Source organism: Lissotriton vulgaris, chromosome 1_1 (assembly GCF_964263255.1).
Source record: "Lissotriton vulgaris chromosome 1_1, aLisVul1.2, whole genome shotgun sequence".
NCBI classification, from domain to species: Eukaryota; Metazoa; Chordata; class Amphibia; order Caudata; family Salamandridae; genus Lissotriton; species Lissotriton vulgaris.
This window is the reverse complement of record NC_141685.1, coordinates 1,293,150,532-1,293,171,726: the sequence shown is the minus strand read 5'-3', so window position 1 is coordinate 1,293,171,726 and position 21,195 is coordinate 1,293,150,532. Positions and strand designations below refer to the sequence as shown.

General features: G+C 43.7%; 1 protein-coding gene across 1 annotated transcript in view; it reads left to right on the top strand.

Annotated features, from left to right (window-relative positions):
• Positions 1–2,796: 2,796 nt before the first annotated feature.
• The window catches only part of PRR13 (proline rich 13), a 184,006-nt gene continuing 165,607 nt past the window's right edge, over positions 2,797–21,195 (top strand). The window contains exon 1 of the mRNA XM_086965365.1: positions 2,797–3,112. The gene's annotated coding sequence lies outside the window, so the exon portion shown is untranslated. The remainder of the gene's footprint in view (positions 3,113–21,195) is intronic.

The window sequence follows — 21,195 nt, the reverse complement described above, 5'->3', positions numbered from 1 at the left end:
TCTAATTTACTGGTGTACGCACCAGACGGAAAAACAAAAAATACTGTGTATCCACAAGCACTCGAATAAATAAACAGAATTAAAACGATACTTTAAAATGTTTTCCATATTAAAATGAATAAGTTTCAATAAAAATGACACAATGTAAATTGAATGTTATCATAACAAGTTTCCTTAAATTTCCTTTCTTCTGAGATCGCAGCAACGCGCGAAGGGTAAACAAGTATCACAGTATTGAGTCTATTTTTAAGAAAATGTAATAAGAAATAGGAACTGACTTTGCAATTGTAGCCTCTTGCTACCTGGGATAGGCCCAGGGGGTGGACCCTGTAGTCACACTCAGTAGATTTTAAAAGATGAGAAACCCTTTAGTCAAGGTCAGTCTCTAACATTTTTAATTAGGCTCCCCCCGTTGTTCTTTTTGACCATTTACTTCATCAAGGCACCTCGCCCTCCCTTTTACCTCCTTCGCCTCGGTTGTCCCGCATCTTGTGACTACCTTTGGAGGATATGCTTTTATATGGGATTTAGTTTCTTGCTCCGTGGTGATTACGTGTGCCGGTGCTCGTCTTGAGTGGGGAAGGGTTTGACCCTTGCACCCGTCTGCGTGTGTGCGAGACATCATCACACGTCTAGTTCATTCCTACATGCGTCTTCCATCTATATTTAGTTTTCGTGTTGTCATGGATACCGGACTTGATTACAAGGTGGCAGCATTGTGTTACGCTATCTGCAAAGAATGTATATGGTTACAAGTACTGTTTCTAGGCTAATCATAGCCTATGTCCCTATTTATTCACAGTGTATGTTATTAGGTTGTTAATATTAAGACCACACTCCACTCTGATTGTTAGCCAACTTGAGCAGTTGGTTTGACTCGAAGCAAAATGTTTATTCACATTATTATTGGCTTTTATAACTGATGTCAGAGTACATGGATGGGCAGGTATCGCATAAGTTCTCGTAATGTTCATTCTATATCTGTTTATGGACTTACGACTCCACGATTATTGGTCAGTATGCCACATGTTTAAAAGTGTGCAGTGTTAGGTTTTTAGCAAATTGGATTTGTTGTTTCTTTTTTTCATATTTACAGACAAACGATTTTTTATGTCAAAATACGTAGTTGGGCAAGCTTCTTATGAATCCAAATGATGAGTATTCCATATCGGTATATCCACTTTGTCCTTTATAGTGTGAAAAGTGTGTACTCAGCAGAGCATGACTATTGTTTCTGCTGTAATCAGGTGTTGCAGCACACCCTGGAAGTAGTTGGTGACCAGGGTGGGAACTGAATGATGAAGCATGTTACCTACTAGGTAGGCGAGTGAGGGTCATTTTAGAAACCCTATAGGTTCCAAGTCAGTACACCTAAAAAACACATGAATAGGGGGTTATAGGTATAGTAGCGAACGAAACAGGAGATCCATTTTCATTGTGTTATTGTACTCATTATTTGGGAAGAGGAATGGGTCTAGCCTTCTTGCTTCTCACCCTCTGATTGATGTTTAGACATACTAGTGCAGCGCACAGTTGTGAGAGAAAACTAACTACAATCCTTATTAGAGAATCCATACACAATAACCTCTGAACATAAGAACACATCCCAGAAGAGTACCACAGGGAGTACCATACTGAATACACCCTGAGATACTTAACCTTTACGGTACAAAAGGGGGTGGTGATGGACACCCCAGTTCAGATATGGCCATATGCAAATCAGTCTTGGCCCTGTGCCTCATGGGAACAGTTCAGCCCGAACTGCCAAGCCATGCCTTCCCTGGACTGGAAACAAGCTTCCGAGGACCGGTTTCTGGCATTTCAGCCGTCTTCAGCCCGGCTTGCTTGAATCCAGTGGCAAAGTGAGCAAGGGACTCACATTTGAGCATACCCTGCCAACTTATGGCGAACAAAGCGGTACAAAAGGGGGTGGTGATGGACAGAGCATCTGAACCAATCAAACACTCACACCCAGTCAACAGATCTGGGTTTAATCCATCACCGTCCTTTAGCCCTCTCTGCCACCCCAGTTCAGACATGGCCATATGCAAATCAGTCTGACCCTGTGCCTTATGGGAACAGTCCAGCCCGAACTGCCAAGCCATGCCTTCCCTGGACTGGAAACAAGCTTCTGAGGAACTGGGGTGGCTTGGTAAGCAAAATAACGATGGACTAAACCCAGATCTGTGACTGGGGGTGAATGTTTTGCCATTGTGCAACATTCCGTCCATCATCTTGTGTTTTATACTTAACCTTTACACATACCGTGACAGTACCAACAATGACAGACAACCATGGTCTCACGTTCACAGATGTCAATGTGGAAGAGATTCTCTCAGGAGCACTGTTATTGGCAGATCTGAACGTGACCCACACTATTGCACAGACACTAACAGAACAGAATAGAAACAGAATCCATACCATTCTACATGGGGTCATCAGGGGCGTAACGCAGGTCCCCGCAGACCCCGCGGTGCCGGGGGCCCCCACGCTCCAGGGGCCCCCTTCACAGCCAGCAACCACTTACTTCACTGTGTAGTGCAACTGCACTGCTTTGATGTTTAATATACATCATCGTCTGCCAGGAGGTTGTTCTGGTCCCTCCGATCGTCCAGGCTGGCTCAGCTGTGATCTCACTGGGGCGTTTGCAATATTGTTCATTTTCCGCCCGAGCCAGAAAATTAAGTCATAACCTGGGCTGTGCGAGCAAGCGGAAGTTATGTTTGAAAGTTAGTTTCGTTTTTGAACCCGCCAATACTCGCACCACCGCCTGTCCTTTCATCACAGTGCCCTGCTGTGACTGACCGGACCAGGCTACTTGGAGGCTCCTCATCGAGGCCGTTGGTCTAGCAGTCACTCTGGAGACCAATGTCCACCTGCCGGTGGAGCCGCTGCAGCTGCTACTATTATGCTGCAAAAGCAAATTAAACGGACGGTTTAGAGGACACACTTGCACAGCGCTGGTGAAATTCGAAGGCCAGCAACCACGCTGCCAGACAGTCAGCCACCCTTCAAAGGGGTGTGCTCAGAGAAGGATGCCAGCCACATTCTTGTGGAATAGCTGGCAAGAGAACCAAGCCTGGCCCTGGAAGACTCGGTCCATCGAGGTCAGGTGAGCTTCAATCATCTTAGATGTAATGGTATTATTATTTATCTATAGTGTGAACGCATGAACCAAGCAGTTCACACCTCCTGCTGGTTTGTATCATAGTGCCCAGTGGGTTGCAGCTATTATGTCTCACTTACTTCATGGCAATGTTATTTTTGGTTAAACCTTGTGTTAGTTAGACACAATTACGTACCTTGCCAATTGACTGGCAGGGAATAATCACGTAGTGTGCAGAGAATCCACTTGGCTAGGAAATAACAGTCTGTGTTTTAGAATAGCGATGTTGAAATTGAGCATAATTGTTTTCTGAACCAATAATAACAGCCGATTCTGGAGGATGTGTAATTGTATAGGCCACATCTCTGCAAAAGTGATTCGGATTAACTGGGCCGTCTTTTGGGTGCATGGAACTAAGTCTACATTCAGTGCGCTGATTCACATGCGCGCAAGGCTCAAGAGGCGGCACACAATTAAAATAGGGGAGGAGGTTTTCTTGGAAGGAAGATTTTATAGTGTTGGCTTTTGGCTGCTCCATTTTTTTTGTGTGCCTGTTGCAAGTGCAGTGCTTACCCAAAGTATGCATGTTACCGTCATAGGTCCTCATATGCGCTGACTTTCTTTGACTGTTTCAGGGCCTATTAGGTCTGCTGTGCAGCGTCAGGTTTTACTGTTTATCTCCCTCATATAATTACCAAACCTTGCCCGCAGCTTAATGAGGGAGTCTGTATCTTGGAAATCAGTGGAGTTAGCGGGCTGCAGCTTTCTTTTTCCTTGAGACCCCATCTGCCAGGCTGGAAGTATAGATTATATGACCAGTCAGTGAGTGGGCTAATTTCATTTGGCTATTTGTGGCTAGTGCACCAGGTATTACTGTTGATTTCCCTCATAATGTAACAAAGATTACTTGTAGCAAGCCTAGATGCATGCAGTCTTTTCTATACATTGCAAAATACTATAGAGCGTGTCTTGACAAGTTCAAAACTGCTTTGATTTGCAAATGTGGGCTCATTTTAATTGTCTAGTTTGCTAAATGGGGGTCACTTTTAGTCTGCTGCCCAGGTTTATTTTCTGTCCCAGTGATGCCCTGGAGTAGGGGGTGTTTCTTACCCAGTCTGACTGACAGACACAGGTGAGCTCTCTGATAGCTCCGGACTGGACTGTCTCCAGCTCTTCATCCTATATTACCCTACTACGTCACCATTCAGTTTTTTAGTCATATTGTACTGAGAGCCCGCTGTATGCTTTTCTTAATCTCAGTATATTTTCAGACGGACTGGCCTCCAAAATGTACTTGGTGCCTGCTACATAGTGTCGATCCACTATTGATGTCTTATCAGGCTAAGCTAGTGGCTCACAGCCCCCTGCAAACTTCCTCCAAATGTGTCCTCATTGCCATGAAAGGCTTTGCCACAATTGTTTTACAGTATGGTCATCTTATAAAGAGGCTATAGCTTAGTGAGATTTCAGGAGTTTTCTATTAATTTCAAGATATCTTTAGAGCTTCTCATTCTTCAAAATATTGTAATTTCTGATATTTAGCTCTTTCAATGCATTTCATTCAATAGTTTTAATGGAGAGAAAGTGTCACTCGAAGTGTCATTTCTGGCAGCTGAATGTTACTCATAAGTATATTGAAACCATTGAAATGTTACACATAAGCAATTGCAAAAGTTTGGCAGCTATAACAGACTGTGCGCATCAGAAATGAAGAGGCTGAACATTGTGCAGTGCCTCAGAAAGGAATGTGTGCTGTTGTATAAGTAAGTAAGAACCACGAACTTCAAGAAAACTATGTTGTGCACTGGTGCTTTGCATCAATTTTAAGCTCAAATGGGTGTAATTGCTGATACTTATATATTTCCCTCGTCTTCATTGCCTGATTTTGCTCGCGAGAAAGTGTCACTCATAGGCGTTGAATGTCACTCATAATTTCACTAAAATTATGAAAATGGCACACAAAAGCAATCTGAAAACTTGGCAGCTATGTCTATACTGTATTTTAGCAAGGCACTTTGCAAAAATTGACGGTACATAATTCAGGAAACAGTGACAATTAGATGTGCGATTTCCACTGGGAGCGGCTGGTTTGCGCCCTCGTATGCGCGGTCTTCACCCTTAGGGTGGAGCAAACTATGGTGGGGCTGGTCATTCTCATGCGCTTGCCACTTTGCGCAATTTAAAATGCGCTTGAGATGTCAGGCGGCTGAGCAGAACCGTGCGGCCCAGGTCGGACTGGTGCGGCCTTAATTTAATTGCCAATGCTAACCTTGCCGGCCATGGGTAATTGCCCAACCCATGATTTCATTGGTTTAAAAGGTTTTCCCTTTTGTCTTTAATGCAATGTTAACTTGTTTTTATTGTTTGTGTTCGGGCATGATCATTACCTGCTGGCTGCCACTAGCACGCCTTTAGATTGTCTTCTGTTCTCAGATTAAAACCGATGGAAGTTCGGCCACAGCATAGAAACTCATGGCTGCGCTCATGGTTTGGTGAAGGAATAATCTTCACCAGGTTTCAAATGTTTTTCATTGCGAGAAAGGGTTTTGTGAGGAAATAAGGAAGTTAAAAGGAAACACATTGCAAGTCGTTTTCCTGTGGCTGGTGAGGCGTTTTTCCGTTGCTGATTGCTTTCTTGGAGGGAGCCTAATGCAACTACACCCCTGACAAAGAGTTAAGGGCCATATGTATCATCATGACCATTTGCGATTTCTAAATAGCGATTTTTAAGGAATCGCTATTTAGAAATCGCAAAATGGTATGTATGTAGGAAATCGCTTCTTTTTAGCGATTCCTTAACATTCCTAAATTGCGATTAGCAAATTGCTAATCGCAAATTTCCCATTCATTTCTATGGGCCAGGAGGCCCATAGGAATGAAGGGGAAATTTGCGATTAGCAATTTGCTAATCGCAATTTAGGAATATTTTCAAGGGTGCAGGGGTGTCACAAGAACACCCTGCTGCACCCCTGAAAATGACATGTGTGGGCATATGGCGCACATACATGCCCTAAGGGCATGTATGAGCGTCATATGGCACCTTTGGAATTTAAATAAATTGCTTTTTTAAAAGAATTCGCAACTTACCACCAACTAGAAGTTGGTGGTAATTTGCGAATCCTTATGGGCATTTTTGAATTAATTTTCCTTTGATACATTGCATTTAAGGAATCGCACAATTTGCGATTCCTTAAGTGCAATCGCAAAATTAGGAATGGCAAATTTTGCGATTCCTTATTTTGCTGCCAAAATGTTTCATACATACCATTTAGCTAATTAGCATTCGCAAAGGCCGAAATTCTGCGAATTTCGGCCTTTGCGAATGCTAATTTGCTTGATACATATGGCCCTAAATGTTTAGAGAAGTAAAGCTGCATTATCAGCACATACTTCAAACAGCAAATAAAAAATGGAAAGTATTTTTACAGGGCTTCTACATCTCCGTCAATTATCCCTGATTAGTAATTAGAGGACACGAAGAGCAGGAAGTCATTCTACGAATAAAGCAATACAAACTTGTTTACAGGTACTATTTAGTATCATGAAGAAGTTATAATGTGTGAGGTGGCCTTTTTTCCTAAAATGTGGATACAGTGAAGTGTGTGTTAACATGCATATGCCTTCCTGTACTGCTTGGTCTCATCTGGCCCCCTTATAGTTAAGGTTCACATGCAGTGCTTAATTTGTAAACAATTAGGTTCCAGGTCCCTTGCCAGAAAGCTACTGCAACTTAAACTATCCATTTTTGCTACCAATGACAGTACCAAGACAATTACTAACCCTCTCACTTTCGCAGGTATTACAATTAATAATATTCCCGGCCCCCAAAGCTCAAAGAATGGCTAGCGTGGCAGTTATTAATCATTGTTAATGTGTATTGAATTAATGGCCGGCTGCTGTTGTGGTCATTCCTATTTCAGCCACCTGCTCTGCCATGGGGCAGGCGGTCATACGTGTAGGTGCTGACAATTTAGTTCTGGTGCTGAGCACCGGAAACCACAGGCTCAAATTAAGCACTGGATTCGATATTTCGTTTTTCACAGGATAATGTACATTTAAGGGCTCATTATCAGTTGCTTATATTTATTCAGTAGGGATAATTTAGAAACACATGGCATACCCTTTGAGAACACCAATTGTAATGGGGTGACAGCTCTGGGTGATGAGAAATCACTAAGCCAGTGATTTGTTTAATTAGATTATCTGGGTAGGATTCATGTTCACATTTGACCCTTCCCCATTTGCTACACAGTATGGAAGGGGCATTTAGACAGACAAGGTGAACGTTGCTTTTCTGCCGGAGTGTCGTAAAGCACAGTGTCGTGGAGTAGATTGGGTTGTTATAAAGTGACATAGAGTCATGGAGTGTTGTAGAGTAGAGTTGAGTGGACTGTCATGGAGTTGCATAGGGTGGACTGGCATACTGTTGTGGATTGTCATGGAGGTAGTAGAGTGTTGTAGATTGGAAGGGTGTAGAGTGTACTGGAGTATCATATAGTTGAGTATTGTAGAGTGAAGCAGAGTGTCATAAAATGGAGTGGCATTGAGTGTAGTGGAGTGGTGTAGAGTGGAGTTGCATAGAGTGTGTTGCGTAGAGTGCAGTACAGTGTTATAGAGTGGTGTAGAGCGTGGTAGATTGTCGAAGAGTAGAGTGGCATAGAGAGGAGTAGTGTAGTAGAATGAAATGGCATAGAGTGGAGTAGTGTCGTAGAGTAAAGTGGCATAGACTGGCATGGAGGGTAGTGGCGTAGAGTAGTGGAGTAGACTGGAGTGTAGTGTAGAGTTTAGTGGAGTAAAATGGCCTGAAGTGGTGTAGCGGGAGTAGCATAGAGGGTCATAGAGTGGAGTAGTGTTGCAGAGTAGCATAGAGTGGATTAGAGCATCATGGAGTGGAGTGTTGTGGAGTGGATTAGAGTGGCCTAGAATGAAGTGGCATAAAGTACAGTGGTGAAGAGTAGACTGACATAGAGTGCTGTGGCTTAGAGTGCATTGATTTTGAGTAATTGGCATACAGTGAAGTAGAGTAGAGTGGTGTAGAGTGGTGCAGTGTAGAGTGGTGCAGAACAGAATGGAGTGGAGTGGTGCAGAGTAGACTGTAGTGCGTAGAGTGGAATGGAGTAGAGTGGAATGACGCAGGTAGTGTCATAGTGTGACGTAGAGTTGAGAAGAGCGTCAAAGAGTGGAGTGTTGCAGACTGGAGTAAAGTGGCCTAGACAGAGATGGCATTAAGCACAGTGGTGCAGAGTAGATTGGCATAGAGTGGATTGGTTTTGAGTAAAGTGGTATAGACTGCATTGACACAGAGTGCATTGGTGCAGTGGTGTAGAAAGGGTGATGCAGATTAGAGTTGTTTGGAGAAGTGCAGAGTAGACTGCAGTGGAGTAGAGTGCAGTGGCATAGAGAAGAGTGGCGTAGAGTTCGGGCCATCTGCGCAGTAGTTGTAGCGCGCAGCTGCAGCATAGGTGCACCAGTTGCCTCATATCAGTCCTGCAGCTAGGCAGCCTGCCTCATAAATTAAATGGTGCGCGTCTGAGCCTCTCAATAGTGAAGATGAGTTGGCCCTCTCACCTGTTTACCAGCCCAGCATCATTGTCTTTGTTTCAGCACATTCTGATGACCAAGTTATAGATAGAGCTACACTACTATAAGCGTAGCAATTACATGTTATGTTACGTTATTTATGTTTATATACTGCATTCTATGAAAAATATGGCCCACAGCCCAAATGCCATGTCTGTGCTTAGTTAGATGTAAGCAAAATGTTCTATTTAATGTGTTGTGTTGGACGGTTGTGTGTGTTCCATGCTACTGAAAAGTGCTCTTCGGGGCCACATTGCAGCCAGCTGTATAGTATATCTGTGCTATGTGGGGTGTATGCAAGGTCTGTTCAGTGCATTCTGTTTGATGCTTGCATGGGTTTTTTACACTACTTACAATGCTCTTAGGAGTTGCGTGCCATCCAGCTAGATGGTATTTCTGAGCTATATGCTATATAAGCTCTACCCAGTTTCCGCTATTACATGTCTGTGTTTGATGTACATTATCAAAAAGTGTTGTTGGGTGCTACAGTGCACCAGAACAGTCAGCTGTATGCTCTATCTGAGGTGCACAGTCAACATACCTTTGTAAACTGGTTACAGAGGCTTAGTTTTTCTGGTTCCAGTACCCCTTGGGCCCCCACTCTGCCTATTCCTTGCATTTGAAATGTACATTTACTGCTGAAGTGTGAGAATGCATTTCATGAAAAGGAATATAAAGTAGGGTTGCCAAAAGAAAAATGCCAGCCATGTGTTTAAAGAGCCTGGAAAGACCTTGTCTTGTGACTAAATAGGGTTATAAATAAGAAAGTATGTATTCATTTGAAATGTGACTTTTCTATCTTTGTTCCCTTTAATTATCGCTCATGGATCTCATTCTTCAGGCAGCCCTAGAACACAATAAAAGTGCTTTCTATTTATATTTTCTGTTCGAAGTAAGCACAGATACGTGCTGAAAATACAGCTTTAGGTGACTGCTTATTTTTGTCGGTGGGGCAAAGTGGTAGGTGGTGGGCCAGGCCGCTGGGGGGGCCCCTCCATATGCTTTGCTTGGGGGCCCCCCTCAAGTTTTGTTACGCCACTGGGGGCCATAATGACGGAATACTTAAGAGCAAGCCCAGCACCAAGAGGGCTAATAGATATAAATGCCCCTAGAATTTTCTTAGAAGATCCTGCCTTTCAGAAGGATTGGGCGCAAATCGCCTGCCATTGCACTAGAGATTGGCTTATTTTGAACAGCAAAACATCTCTCAGAAGCGATGCTAATTGGAATACAACTCACTGAAACAGATTTAAAAACCACAATCTCTGCACACAAAAAAGAAACTGGAAGAAATGAACGAAGAACTGACAGAATACAAAGACTACTTAACCCAATCTAAAATTTAAAAAAATTAGAAAGATTGAAAGAAATTTGCCTTCGTGAAAGTCTACCCTTACTCTACACCAGATTTCACCACAATGGGGAAAGAAGGCCATTCGTCCTACAATTATACCTTAGAGGAAGGGACCTGAGATACAGGGAGTTGGTCCAGTGATGATGACAATAGGAATAAAACCAAACACAAACAAAGAGGAAGAAAGTGGCAACAACCATGGCAAGGACAAAACCTATACATGAAACCGATGGGAGCACCATAACAACCATTTTTCCAACAAGCAATCCCACCTCAATACTTTGGATTGGGAGCACCTTTCCCTAGCACGGAGCCTAACTCCTAAAACAAAAGACTATTCTAACTAACAAAGGCGACTTTCTCCACCTGCAACAGAAACGTGACAACAGAACAAATCCAACATACACATGAAATTCATTCCTCTACCCTACTGCGAGAGCCGTCAGGGAGAATAAACTTCAGGCCTACAGAAATCGACTAACATAAGAATGAAGCACATAGGCCCTAAGCAAAATTCACATAAATGAACAGTTTTCCTTAAGCATTTCTAAATCATCATGTTACATGAGCACATTTGAATACGCAAATCATTACTAGCATTCTATGCTTTTCACACATTTAAACTCGAGTTGCGCATCCTTGTGCAGCTTTAATCTGGTGCCCGTTTAAACTATACATTACATTACATTACAAATGAGCAACTTCGTTAATCAATTGCAGACAAAAGTTATAGGTTACATCATTCAAAACACAACTGCCACGTTATTTCTTTACATGGTACATAATAATCCTAACATTTCACGTTCACATGTTATTACCAAGTACATCCCAATGGCCAAATGTTAATACAACAAAAGAATAAATGTAGGTGCTGACTACTCGTGAATATGATGCACCCCTACAAATGAAAGAGCACCAATGCGCTCCATCAGTCGTATGTATACAATTTTGAGAGCAAATACATACTACATAGCAGAAACATACACAAAGAAAATATACAACTTTGGAAACAATATAAAGATGACATCCTAGTGCTATGGAAAGGGGGCACGTTATCAATGCATAACTTTTTTTACCTGGATCAATACATGTGACCCCAACGTAAAAATCACTTACACAGACAGCAAAGAATCCATCACTTTCCTAGATGTCACGATATACACGGAGAGTGGAAAACTAGAAACAAGAACCTATCATAAACCAACTGATAAAACTACAGTATTGAAATTTGACAGCTTTCACCTGAGAGCCCTCCAGGAAAACCTACATTATGGTCAATTTCTCAGACTAAGAAGAAATTGCTCAAAGAAAGCAGATTTTATCACACAAGCAAATGAACTAAAAGAAAAATTACAACATCCCAATTACCCGGAAAGAATCATCCAAAAAACCTACAAAAGGGCAAACAATCAAAACAGAGAATACCTCCTAGAACCATCAGTCAAAAATAACAATACTATACCTAATATTAACAACCTAATAACATACAATGCGAATAAATATGGACATAGGCTATGATTAGCCTAGAAACAGTACTTGTAACCATATACATTCCTTACAGATAGCGTAACACAATGCTGCCACCTTGAAATCAAGTCCGTAATCCATGACAATGCGAAAACTAAATCTAGACGGAAAACGCCTTTAGGAATGAACAAGACGCGTGATGACGTCTCGCACATAACAAGCACACGGGTGCAAGGGTCAAACTCTGCCCCACTCAAGACAAGCACCGACACACGTAATCACCACGGATCAAAAAACTAAATCCCACATAAAAGCATAGCCTCCAAAGGTAGTCCACAAGATGCGGGACAACTGAGGCGCAGGAGGTACTACGGAGGGCGAGATGCCTTGCTGAAGTAAATGGGCAAAAAAGACAACGGCGGAGCCTAATTAAAAATCTTCGAGACTGACCTTGACTAAAGGGTTTCTCATCTTTTAAAACCTACAGAGTGTGACTACAGGATCCACCCCCTTGGCCTATCCCACGTAACAAGAGGCTACCATCGCAAAGTCAGTTCCTTATTAAATTTTCTTAAAAATAGACACAATACTGTGATGAAAGAGCTCTTTTTTAACTTACTGGTGATAAGCGCTGTCGGACAAATTTTGTACGCTAGCGTCGAACACCCTTGAAATTCCTTTTCTCTGGCCCAACGGAAACAAAACTAATGTCAGATTAATGCACGTAACCTGAGCAAAAATGTACTAACTCTAACAATATAGCACATTTGACCAATATCCGGTCTAGATGTATATTGAATTATTGATAAGCCTAGACATGCGTCAACAATAGTAAGCACAGTCTCTATGTTAGAATCCCCATGAGAGATACTGTTTGTTTGTATGTCTTGTCTGTAAAACAACCCATCTGTATGTATACCTGAGACACTATCTGGTTGTATGGTATGTCTATGAAACAGAAATCTTGTATGATCATACATACGTATTTTCTTTTCTCATAAATGCTAAACAAGACGTGTGAAATATAACGTGACAAATGAGTCACGATAAGGAACCAGAGGAGAAGGTATCCATCTGGCTCCTCATCTATAACTTCTTCTATTCACTACCACTGCCTGTTTTTGATACTCTCTTTCAGGAAGAAAAACAAACTGTGATTTTCCTGACAAATCAGTGGGTTGTAAGAACAATCCACTCACAAATTCCCTGCATTCCTTAGTGCGCATGCTGACTCTTTCCTTTTGGTCCTGACGAAAGCCATTCTGACCCTGAGATGCACTATTAGAAGAAGCCTGAAACATGTAGACCGCTTTGAGGATACGTTGGATCAATTTAATATCCCACATAAATCCTCCACTATTTATTTTTTAACATTGACCAAGACTTTCCTGATTAAAATGTATGTCTAGTTGACTGGAATTCTTGAGCCAATTTTAAAACTGCACTTTTCCCCAATTAACTCACCATCACTGTTCTCCCGCTAAAAAGAACAGCTCTGCTGTAATCAGGCGTCGCAGCAAACCCTGGAAGCATTCGGTGACCAGGGTGGGAACCCAATGATTAAGCATGTCACCTACTAGGTAGGCGAGAAGAGGGTTCTTTTAAAAACCCAATGGGTTCCAAGGCAGTACACCTAAAAAACCCTGAATAGGGGGTTATAGGTATAGTAGCGAACGAAACCGGAGACCTGTTCTCATTGTATTATTGTGATAATAACGTATTACATGGAACAAGAGTAAAAATCAAGTAGTGTCCCTTTATGAACCATATCTGAGCATATGGAGATGGGTGACAACAGGGATTTTTGAAACACACTGCATACTGCTAACATATCATCCTATATATTAGCCTATGAGCATTATATAAAGGTATATGTAAGTGACCTTACCAGAGTCTACAATCGACCCAGTGTGTGGTGCCTTACCATTTGTCACACCTATACGTGCAGCAGAGGTCACTGCAGTATCTGTTTTCTTGGCCAACGTCACAGGGCCTAAAAGGATATGGGTATAATGTAATGATCATTCTAGTTGACACTTTATAACCAACATATACTAGTTAAGATCACACATGTGAAACAAATAATACAGTTGAAAAAAATATCAATAGGTTATTTGATAATAATTTAGTTCCTGGAACCCGCTTCTGGGCATATTTACTTACCAGTTTGTGCTGGTGGTAGTAGTTCATCTGCTCCATGACGTTGCCTTCCTGCAATTGCAGGAACATCTGCTCGAGTTTGTGGATCATCTACTCTGGCTGTATGTGGAAACTAAATGAAGAAGTCATCAGACAAATGATGACTTTAACTTTTTCCGTGCGCTAGATGGCCCCGGCCATCTGATGTCACAGTGGGCGTGTGCAGAGGACAGCCGGGGGCCATCCGAAACACGCCCACTCCATAAATCACCCGCACCACGGCAGAATTCGCGCCGTGGTCAACGGGTTAAACTTTCTTACTTATACATTTATATTGCAACAATGATGTTTACTAATTCATTCACAATGCCATGTGCCTGTCACAAAACTTAATTGAAATCACCAGCAGAGATGGTCAACTGTTTCTGAAGAAGAAATTGGAAGGTAAAATTTAAAATTCTGTGGGACTCGTAGTGTGACACACAAAATGAAACATTTGAGAGTAGAATTCACCATGAATATTTGCACAAACATAAAGTAATTAGGCCTGATTCACAAAGAGCCTCCGAAATCATGATGGAATCTTCGCACTGCAGTTTCTCATTGCGGAGATTCTGTCTGGAGTGCAGAGGCTCTTTGTGAATTTGAGCCATTGTTTAACCATCACAAATTACCTGACATCACAATAAGGTCTGTAAAACAACAGGAGAGAGAATGGAATTTCCACTATGTGGAGGGGAATACTCCTGGTCCCCTTAATGGTCAAATAAACAAACAATAGGAGGAGTACCACCACAAGACCTGTCAAGGTCTCAGAATGTGGGGAGAGAAACTGCACAAAAAAGGAAATTATCCTTTTTTATGTTATGTTATGTTAAATTAAATGTATTAAGCGCACGTACGCCCATAGGCTTCATGGCGCTGTAGGAAGATTTGCAAAGACATAACATATAGCAGGGAGAGACAGAGTTAACTATGGGTAGGCTTGCCTAAAGAGCCAAGTTTTAAAAGCCTGTCTGAAAGCTAGTAGGTCTTCATGAAGTCTCAGCGTCATTGGCAGAGAGTTCCACAGGGAGGAGGCCAAGAAGTGAAAAGATCCGCCTCCCTGGCGTTGTTTCCTAATACGAGGCACCACTAACAAGTTCTTTTGACCTGAGCGGAGAGCACGAGAGGGGGTGTAACTAACAAGCAGGCTGCTAATAAATCCAGGGCCCTTACCTTGTAGAGCCCTAAAGATAATGCATCCAGCTTTAAATGTTGCTCTCTGTGCTACTGGCAACCAGTGGAGACTGGCCAGTCCCGGCCTGATGGACTGCCATTTGGGAATCTTACAAATCAGCCTGGCCGCTTGGTTCTGAACCAGTTGAAGTCTCTTGAGCTGCCCAGCTGGAAGACCCAAATACAAGCTGTTGGAATAGTCCAAGCGGGACAGCACAAGAGCGATGATGACTTGGATCAGAGCAGGGTGGGTTAATAGGTGGGCAATCTTCTTGATCTTACGAAGTTGAAAAAAGCTTGAAGATACCACAATCCCTACCTAACTTTTAAGCGAAAGATCTTCGTTAAAAGTGACCCCTAGGCTTTTTACTGTTTGGGACTTAGCTGGAGGATTTCCCATTTCTGGAGGCCAAAAATGTGGCCCCCAGTACAGTTCACTCTTCCCAGGCAAAATCAATTCAGTTTTGCCTGGGTTGGGTTTCAGGTGATTTAGGCTCATCCATCTCTGAATGTGGACCATGGCCTCCCGAAATTCGGTGGCCGCACCAGGGGAGTCCAGACGGAAGATCAGTTGCAGATCATCTGCATAGTTAAAAATTAAGGCTCTAAACTTTTTTAATGAAAACAACAGGGGTCGTAAATACAAATTAAATAAAAGTGGGGACAAGGACGAGCCCTGAGGGACTCCACATTCATTTTTAATTTTAGGGGCTGTAAAGGTTCCTAATCTCACTGCCTGGGTACGTTCCGAGATAAATGACTTCAGCCATCTCAATGCCGAGCCTCTAAGGCCCGCCTGTTCGGCACGGTCGACCAAGATGGTGTGGTCGACCGTGTCGAACGCGGCCGACAAGTCAAGAAGTACTAGTGCTTGGTGAATGTCCTTGTCCGCGTTGCATCTTAGTACATTCTGGACCGCCAATGTCACCATCTCGGTAGAATGCCCCGGTCGAAACCTAGCTTGATTGGGTTCTAGATATCCAGTGGTTTCAACGAAACTAGAGAGACAGCTAGCAACATGTGCCTCCAGGATCTTTGAAAGGAATGGCAACAAGGATATCGGGCGATAGTTTGATGGATCATGAGGATCCAGGCCGGGTTTTTTAATCAAGGGAATGAGTAGAGCATGTTTAAACCCTGCAGGTACCTTTCCCTGATCGAGTGAATCATTAAGCAGAGGAAGGATCCCATGAGGGATAGAATGCCCTATTTCTGTGAAGATGTAGGGTGGGCAGATGTCGTCGGGCGAGCCAGACTTGACACGTGCCAGGAGAGCAGAAAAAGTTTTAGAGTCTATGGCAGGGAGGGCATCTAATGTAGTGGGATTATTAAAAATATCATCCAAAGGAGATGATTTAGGAGAACTTGCAATGTTGCGTTTTATAGTTACGATTTTCTCTCTGAAGTATTCATTCAGAGAGTTACACAACTTCTGGGTGGGAGCTATTGAGGGAGCTGTCCTATCATCGTCGCAGAGCTCATTAACTATATTAAATACATCTTTACTTTAGGAGTAATTTTGTCTCCATTTCTGTTCCTTTTGTCGTACCCCTAATTTAAGATCTTTCAGTTCTTGGGTAAACTATTTGTGGGCGTCATCCCTCTAATACTAGAGACCAGTACCAGGGGGCTGAGAGATCAGCTGCGTGGCGTAGCCAATTTGACAGCGCTCTCTCACCAGTGTCCAGGTCATCGTGCGGCAAAGGTACAGTTTTGCTTAGAGCATCAATGAATCCCGGAAGGTCCATAGATTTCCATTTACGGAATTCTTTGCCCTTGCATGGTCTGGACTTGACATTCCCTCGTATTTCTAATGTGAAATGAATAACGAAATGATCCGACCATATACATGGACTGATAACAGGGTTGGGTAGTGGTAAGTTGTGCATCCAGATTTGGTCAAGGCTGTGACCTTTCTGGTGGGTAGGTGAGTGAATGTGCTGGGTTAAATTAAGGTCTGTGAGCAGGTCTTTTAGTTCGGCAGCTTGAGTGTCTGTGTCAGTGCTGTCGAACCAGTAGTTTAGGTCCCCAATAAGGATGATTTTAGAGTAGCTGACTACGTATGAAGCCAGCTGCTCAGCCAAAAGAGATGGATACTTGGCCATGTATTGGGGAGGGCGTTATATCAGCACCAGGATGAGGGACCCACTTTCAGTGTCAAGCTTAATCACCAGGTTCTCAGTGTCCGGAAGGGTCAGAGAGGGTAGTTCCCTAAAATGAAGGGATTTCAGGATTATAGCTGCTACGCCACCTCCCGCCTTCCCGGATGTACGATTGGCTGTCAACATATAATATTCTGCGGGGAGTGCTACAAGAATATCGGGGAGGGAGTGAGGGGTTAACCAAGTTTCAGCAAGTAAAAGGATGTCAGGTTTTGCCTCCTTCAGGAATAGGAAAATGTCAATTTGGTTTTAGACCAAGGACCGGGTGTTGAGGTAGTAACAGCGCAAACTGTGCGTTGCAGAGGGTACAGTTTGAAGCTCAGAAGTAGATGGTAAAAGAGGCTGAGCGTCGTTCGCTGGGATGGGGGGGGGAGAGAGTCCTAGCCGTTGGATACGTGTCAATATATGTGGAGATAGTGAGTACTGGCAAGGACCGTAGGGAGTATGAGAACGCAGGCTTAAAAGTTTCAAAGACGAGTACTTGACAAAATGGCTAGGGGGGGTGGGCCCGGGTCCCGGTCGGCCGCGGACGGGCGCAGACGGGCTTAACTCAGGCGCAACTCCGGCGCGCCTCCGTCGCGCCCGCTGCGCTTGTTCGCTGCGCTGACACATAATGGACCGTTTAAGTAGGGGCGGTACTCGGGGGGGGTGTGGCGAAGATGACCCTGGCCTCGCCTCACCCGAGCAACCCAGCCCAAGATGGCGCCCCAGCCGCTGAGAGCCCGCCGATGCGATCAGCGCTCAGCCGGCTGCCGGTGCACTCAGAAGGAGTGAGCAGGTAAGCGTCCAAGAATCCGGGGGAAATAATAAGAACCAAAAAGTTTGAAGATTAAAAGCGCGCCTCTGCGCTTTGTGCAGCGGAGCGCTAGTTAAAATCAGCGTCTCTTCCTGAAAAGTACGTATTGCAGCTTCCTCAGCTACAGGCGTGGACCCCCTGCCACTGGGTCACCAGCCTGCTATAGCCGCGGGTTGCAGGATTCTGTGCTCCTAAGTAGGGGCGGTACTCGGGGGGTGTGGCGAAGATGACCCTGGCCTCGCCTCACCCGAGCAACCCAGCCCAAGATGGCGCCCCCAGCCGCTGAGAGCCCGCCGATGCGATCAGCGCTCAGCCGGCTGCCGGTGCACTCAGGAGGAGTGAGCAGGTAAGCGTCCAAGAATCCGGGGGAAATAATAAGAACCAAAAAGTTTGAAGATTAAAAGAGCGCCTCTGCGCTTTGTGCAGCGGAGCGCTAGTTAAAATCATTTTTAGAAGATCCCTCACTCACCAACCTAGTTGGTGACATGCTTCATCATCGGGGTCCCACCCGAACAGCTAAATGCCATCCGGGTGTGCTTCGACACCCGACTACAGTGGAGCTGGTTATTTTTTTGTGAGTGTAGGTGAATAAGTGAGTTAAAAATTGGCCAGATATAACTCGCTTGAACATTTTTTATTCTGGAGCTACTGGACAATGTTAAAAAGTTGCTAATATACTTGTATCTGTTTAATTGACCATTAGTATCTGTAAAAGGTGGAGAAATATTGCAAAGAAAAACGCTCTACATGTTTCAAACTGTATAAGGAACTGCCAGGTTTTCGTCAGGACCAAGTGTGCGTGACCTGGGCGGTGTACTCACGATAAGGTGTACCCAACCCTCGATCACAGGAACCCAACCGTGTACTTACAGTTGGTGTCCTTTCGTCCAGTGTGAGAAAGGAAAAAAACCTGCAAAGACAAAAAATACAATCACAAGCAAAAGAATTACGTGCCTGTAACGCAGTGTCTGGATGGTCAAGTGCTCCTTGCTCTCCCAGTGTTGTGTAGTACGCAAAGGTGACGATTACACATTTCACAGTATCTGTCTCCTCAGAAGAGAGACAGTTTCAATTTACAATTTGTGCATATTATTCATGTGACCGAATAAGTCACTTCAGGAATAGCATAACATTTGTCTGACTTACCAGCTTTGCTGAGAGAAGTCTGCCGGCGAAGGCTGAGGTATATCACCGCCCACTGCAGAGTGTCGGATGGTTTGCATGCTTCTGATTTCTGGAGCGTTGAGAGCGCCGGTCTGGCGTTTTCCGGCTTTCTTTGTGGGACTACACTTGCGAGTAGTTCGTGGGAGTGGAGGAGCACAGAGAAGAATGCCTCCGAAGCTGACTACCAGAAGCGGGAAAACAAAAGCACAGCCTGTATTGATTGAAGGTATGGAAAATAGCAATGATGGAGTAGCAGGAGAGACGGGAGGGATGGGAGAATACGGGAAGACAGCTGCACAGACTCCCTCACTCATAAATCAAAAGAAAGGGGTTGAGCGTTCTGCAAAGGCAAGTATAGCTGTTCGTTCTGGTAAACCAGGGGCACAAACTTTGCCAGCGTTATTTGAAAAACAGCTCTCTAAGAACGCACAATCACAGTCACTGAGTATTGAGACCTCAGCACAATGTGCTCCTAGCATCGCAAATAAAGAAACCTGTTTGATTCCCTCCCCTGTTCTGGGGGCACATCCCCCTCGAGATGCGGGTTCATTAAGTGTTGCAGCAAATTCACTATCCACTGACCTAGGAAAAGATAGAGAAGCAGAAGTTATTAATGGAATAGCTCCAGTGAGTGGCATTATGGGAGCTGGAGTCCCCATGAATTCTTCGGTGGAAGGAATCACTGGCAGCTTGGATAATCTTGTCTCTGAGATAGACTTACTGGTGTTAAATGAGGGTGCTTCTTTACAGGATCTGACAGGTTCTCAGGTTATTGCTGACAATTTCTGTTCAATGTCAGATCACTCATCGGATGAAAGTATAAGCAAAGATTGGGCTGACTATCAAGATGATGGTAGCAGTGTGGATGATGAGCTGAGAATAAGCGAGACTTCTCCAGGAACAATTATAACTACAGTCAAGAAATATAGAGCCAGAAAGACCCGGAACACTAAAAATAAATCCTTGGATATAGGCGTGGCCTCCCCAGAACTTAATTCACTGGGTGCTCCTTCTGAAGAAGTTCTTAGGTCAGACGAAATCCTGAGGCCAGATGAGCAGAGCCCGGAGCAGGAAGTAACATTGTCTATGATTTATCAGACCATGATGGAACATAGAGCGGAAATAAAACTGGAAAATACTTGCACACATGCGACGTGTCGTAAGGTGCAGAATGCTGTACAGCGAGTTATTAAAATATGTTCTGATACCTCGCTCAGAATGACGAAAGCAGAAACAAGAATATCGACATTGGAGGATGATTTGGCCACTCAGAAGCTAGAAATGAATTCCATAAAAGCCCAACAAGATGATATTAGTTTCAAGCTTTCAGATTTGGAAAACCAAGCACGCAGGAAAAATTTACGAATTTTGGGGGTCCCAGAGAGAAAAGAAGAGTCTGATGTCTGTAAATTTGTTTGCGAACTTTTCTCAGAGGCATTTCCAGAACTGACTCTTTGGAACTGGACCACAGAGATACAGAGGGCGCACCGGTTTCCGTTTACCATTAAAAGAGGAGTACAAAGAGAGGATGATCGCCCAAGAGCTATCCTTGTTCGGTTTAGCAATTTTTTTGCGAGAGAAGCGGTTTTTGGGCTAGCTAGGCCCGACAAAAAAAGACAGGGAAAAGGCTGTAATTTCTTTGTTTGACCTGATTTTTGTCAGGCTACTGTATCTAAACGTTGGCATCTACGTCAGCTTATTCCGGGGTTTCAAGAAAAGGAAGCGCTGGTTTATCTTCAGAACCCGGCTAAGTTAAAGATTATTGTAAAAGGACAAACTAGGTTTTTTTTCTGAGATTGAGGCTAAGGAATATTTGTTTTCTTTATGATGTGATTAGCCGGCAATTCATGTGGGTTTTGTGCGTGAACACCCAGCTCAAGGGTATTCTAAGCTAAGTTTAATGAAAATGATATTCTCTTTCTCAACCTAGCTAAGGGGGCGGGGGGCACTCCATATACTCAGGGACTAATAGTCCTTGTGCCTCATATGGTGGGTTGGGTGTGGTGGGAGGAGAAGGGGGAGGGGGTTAGGAAGAAGGGAGGGGAGATGGAGGAGAGGGAATGGTGGTGGGGGGGTGATAAGTCAGCAGCAGTCCTTTCTTGTAGGAAATTTGAATTCGTTTTTTTGAAGCTACATTGTATGGTGAATTCCTCCACAGATATTAAAAAGAGGCATGTTACATATTTAGAACAAATATATATTTTGATAA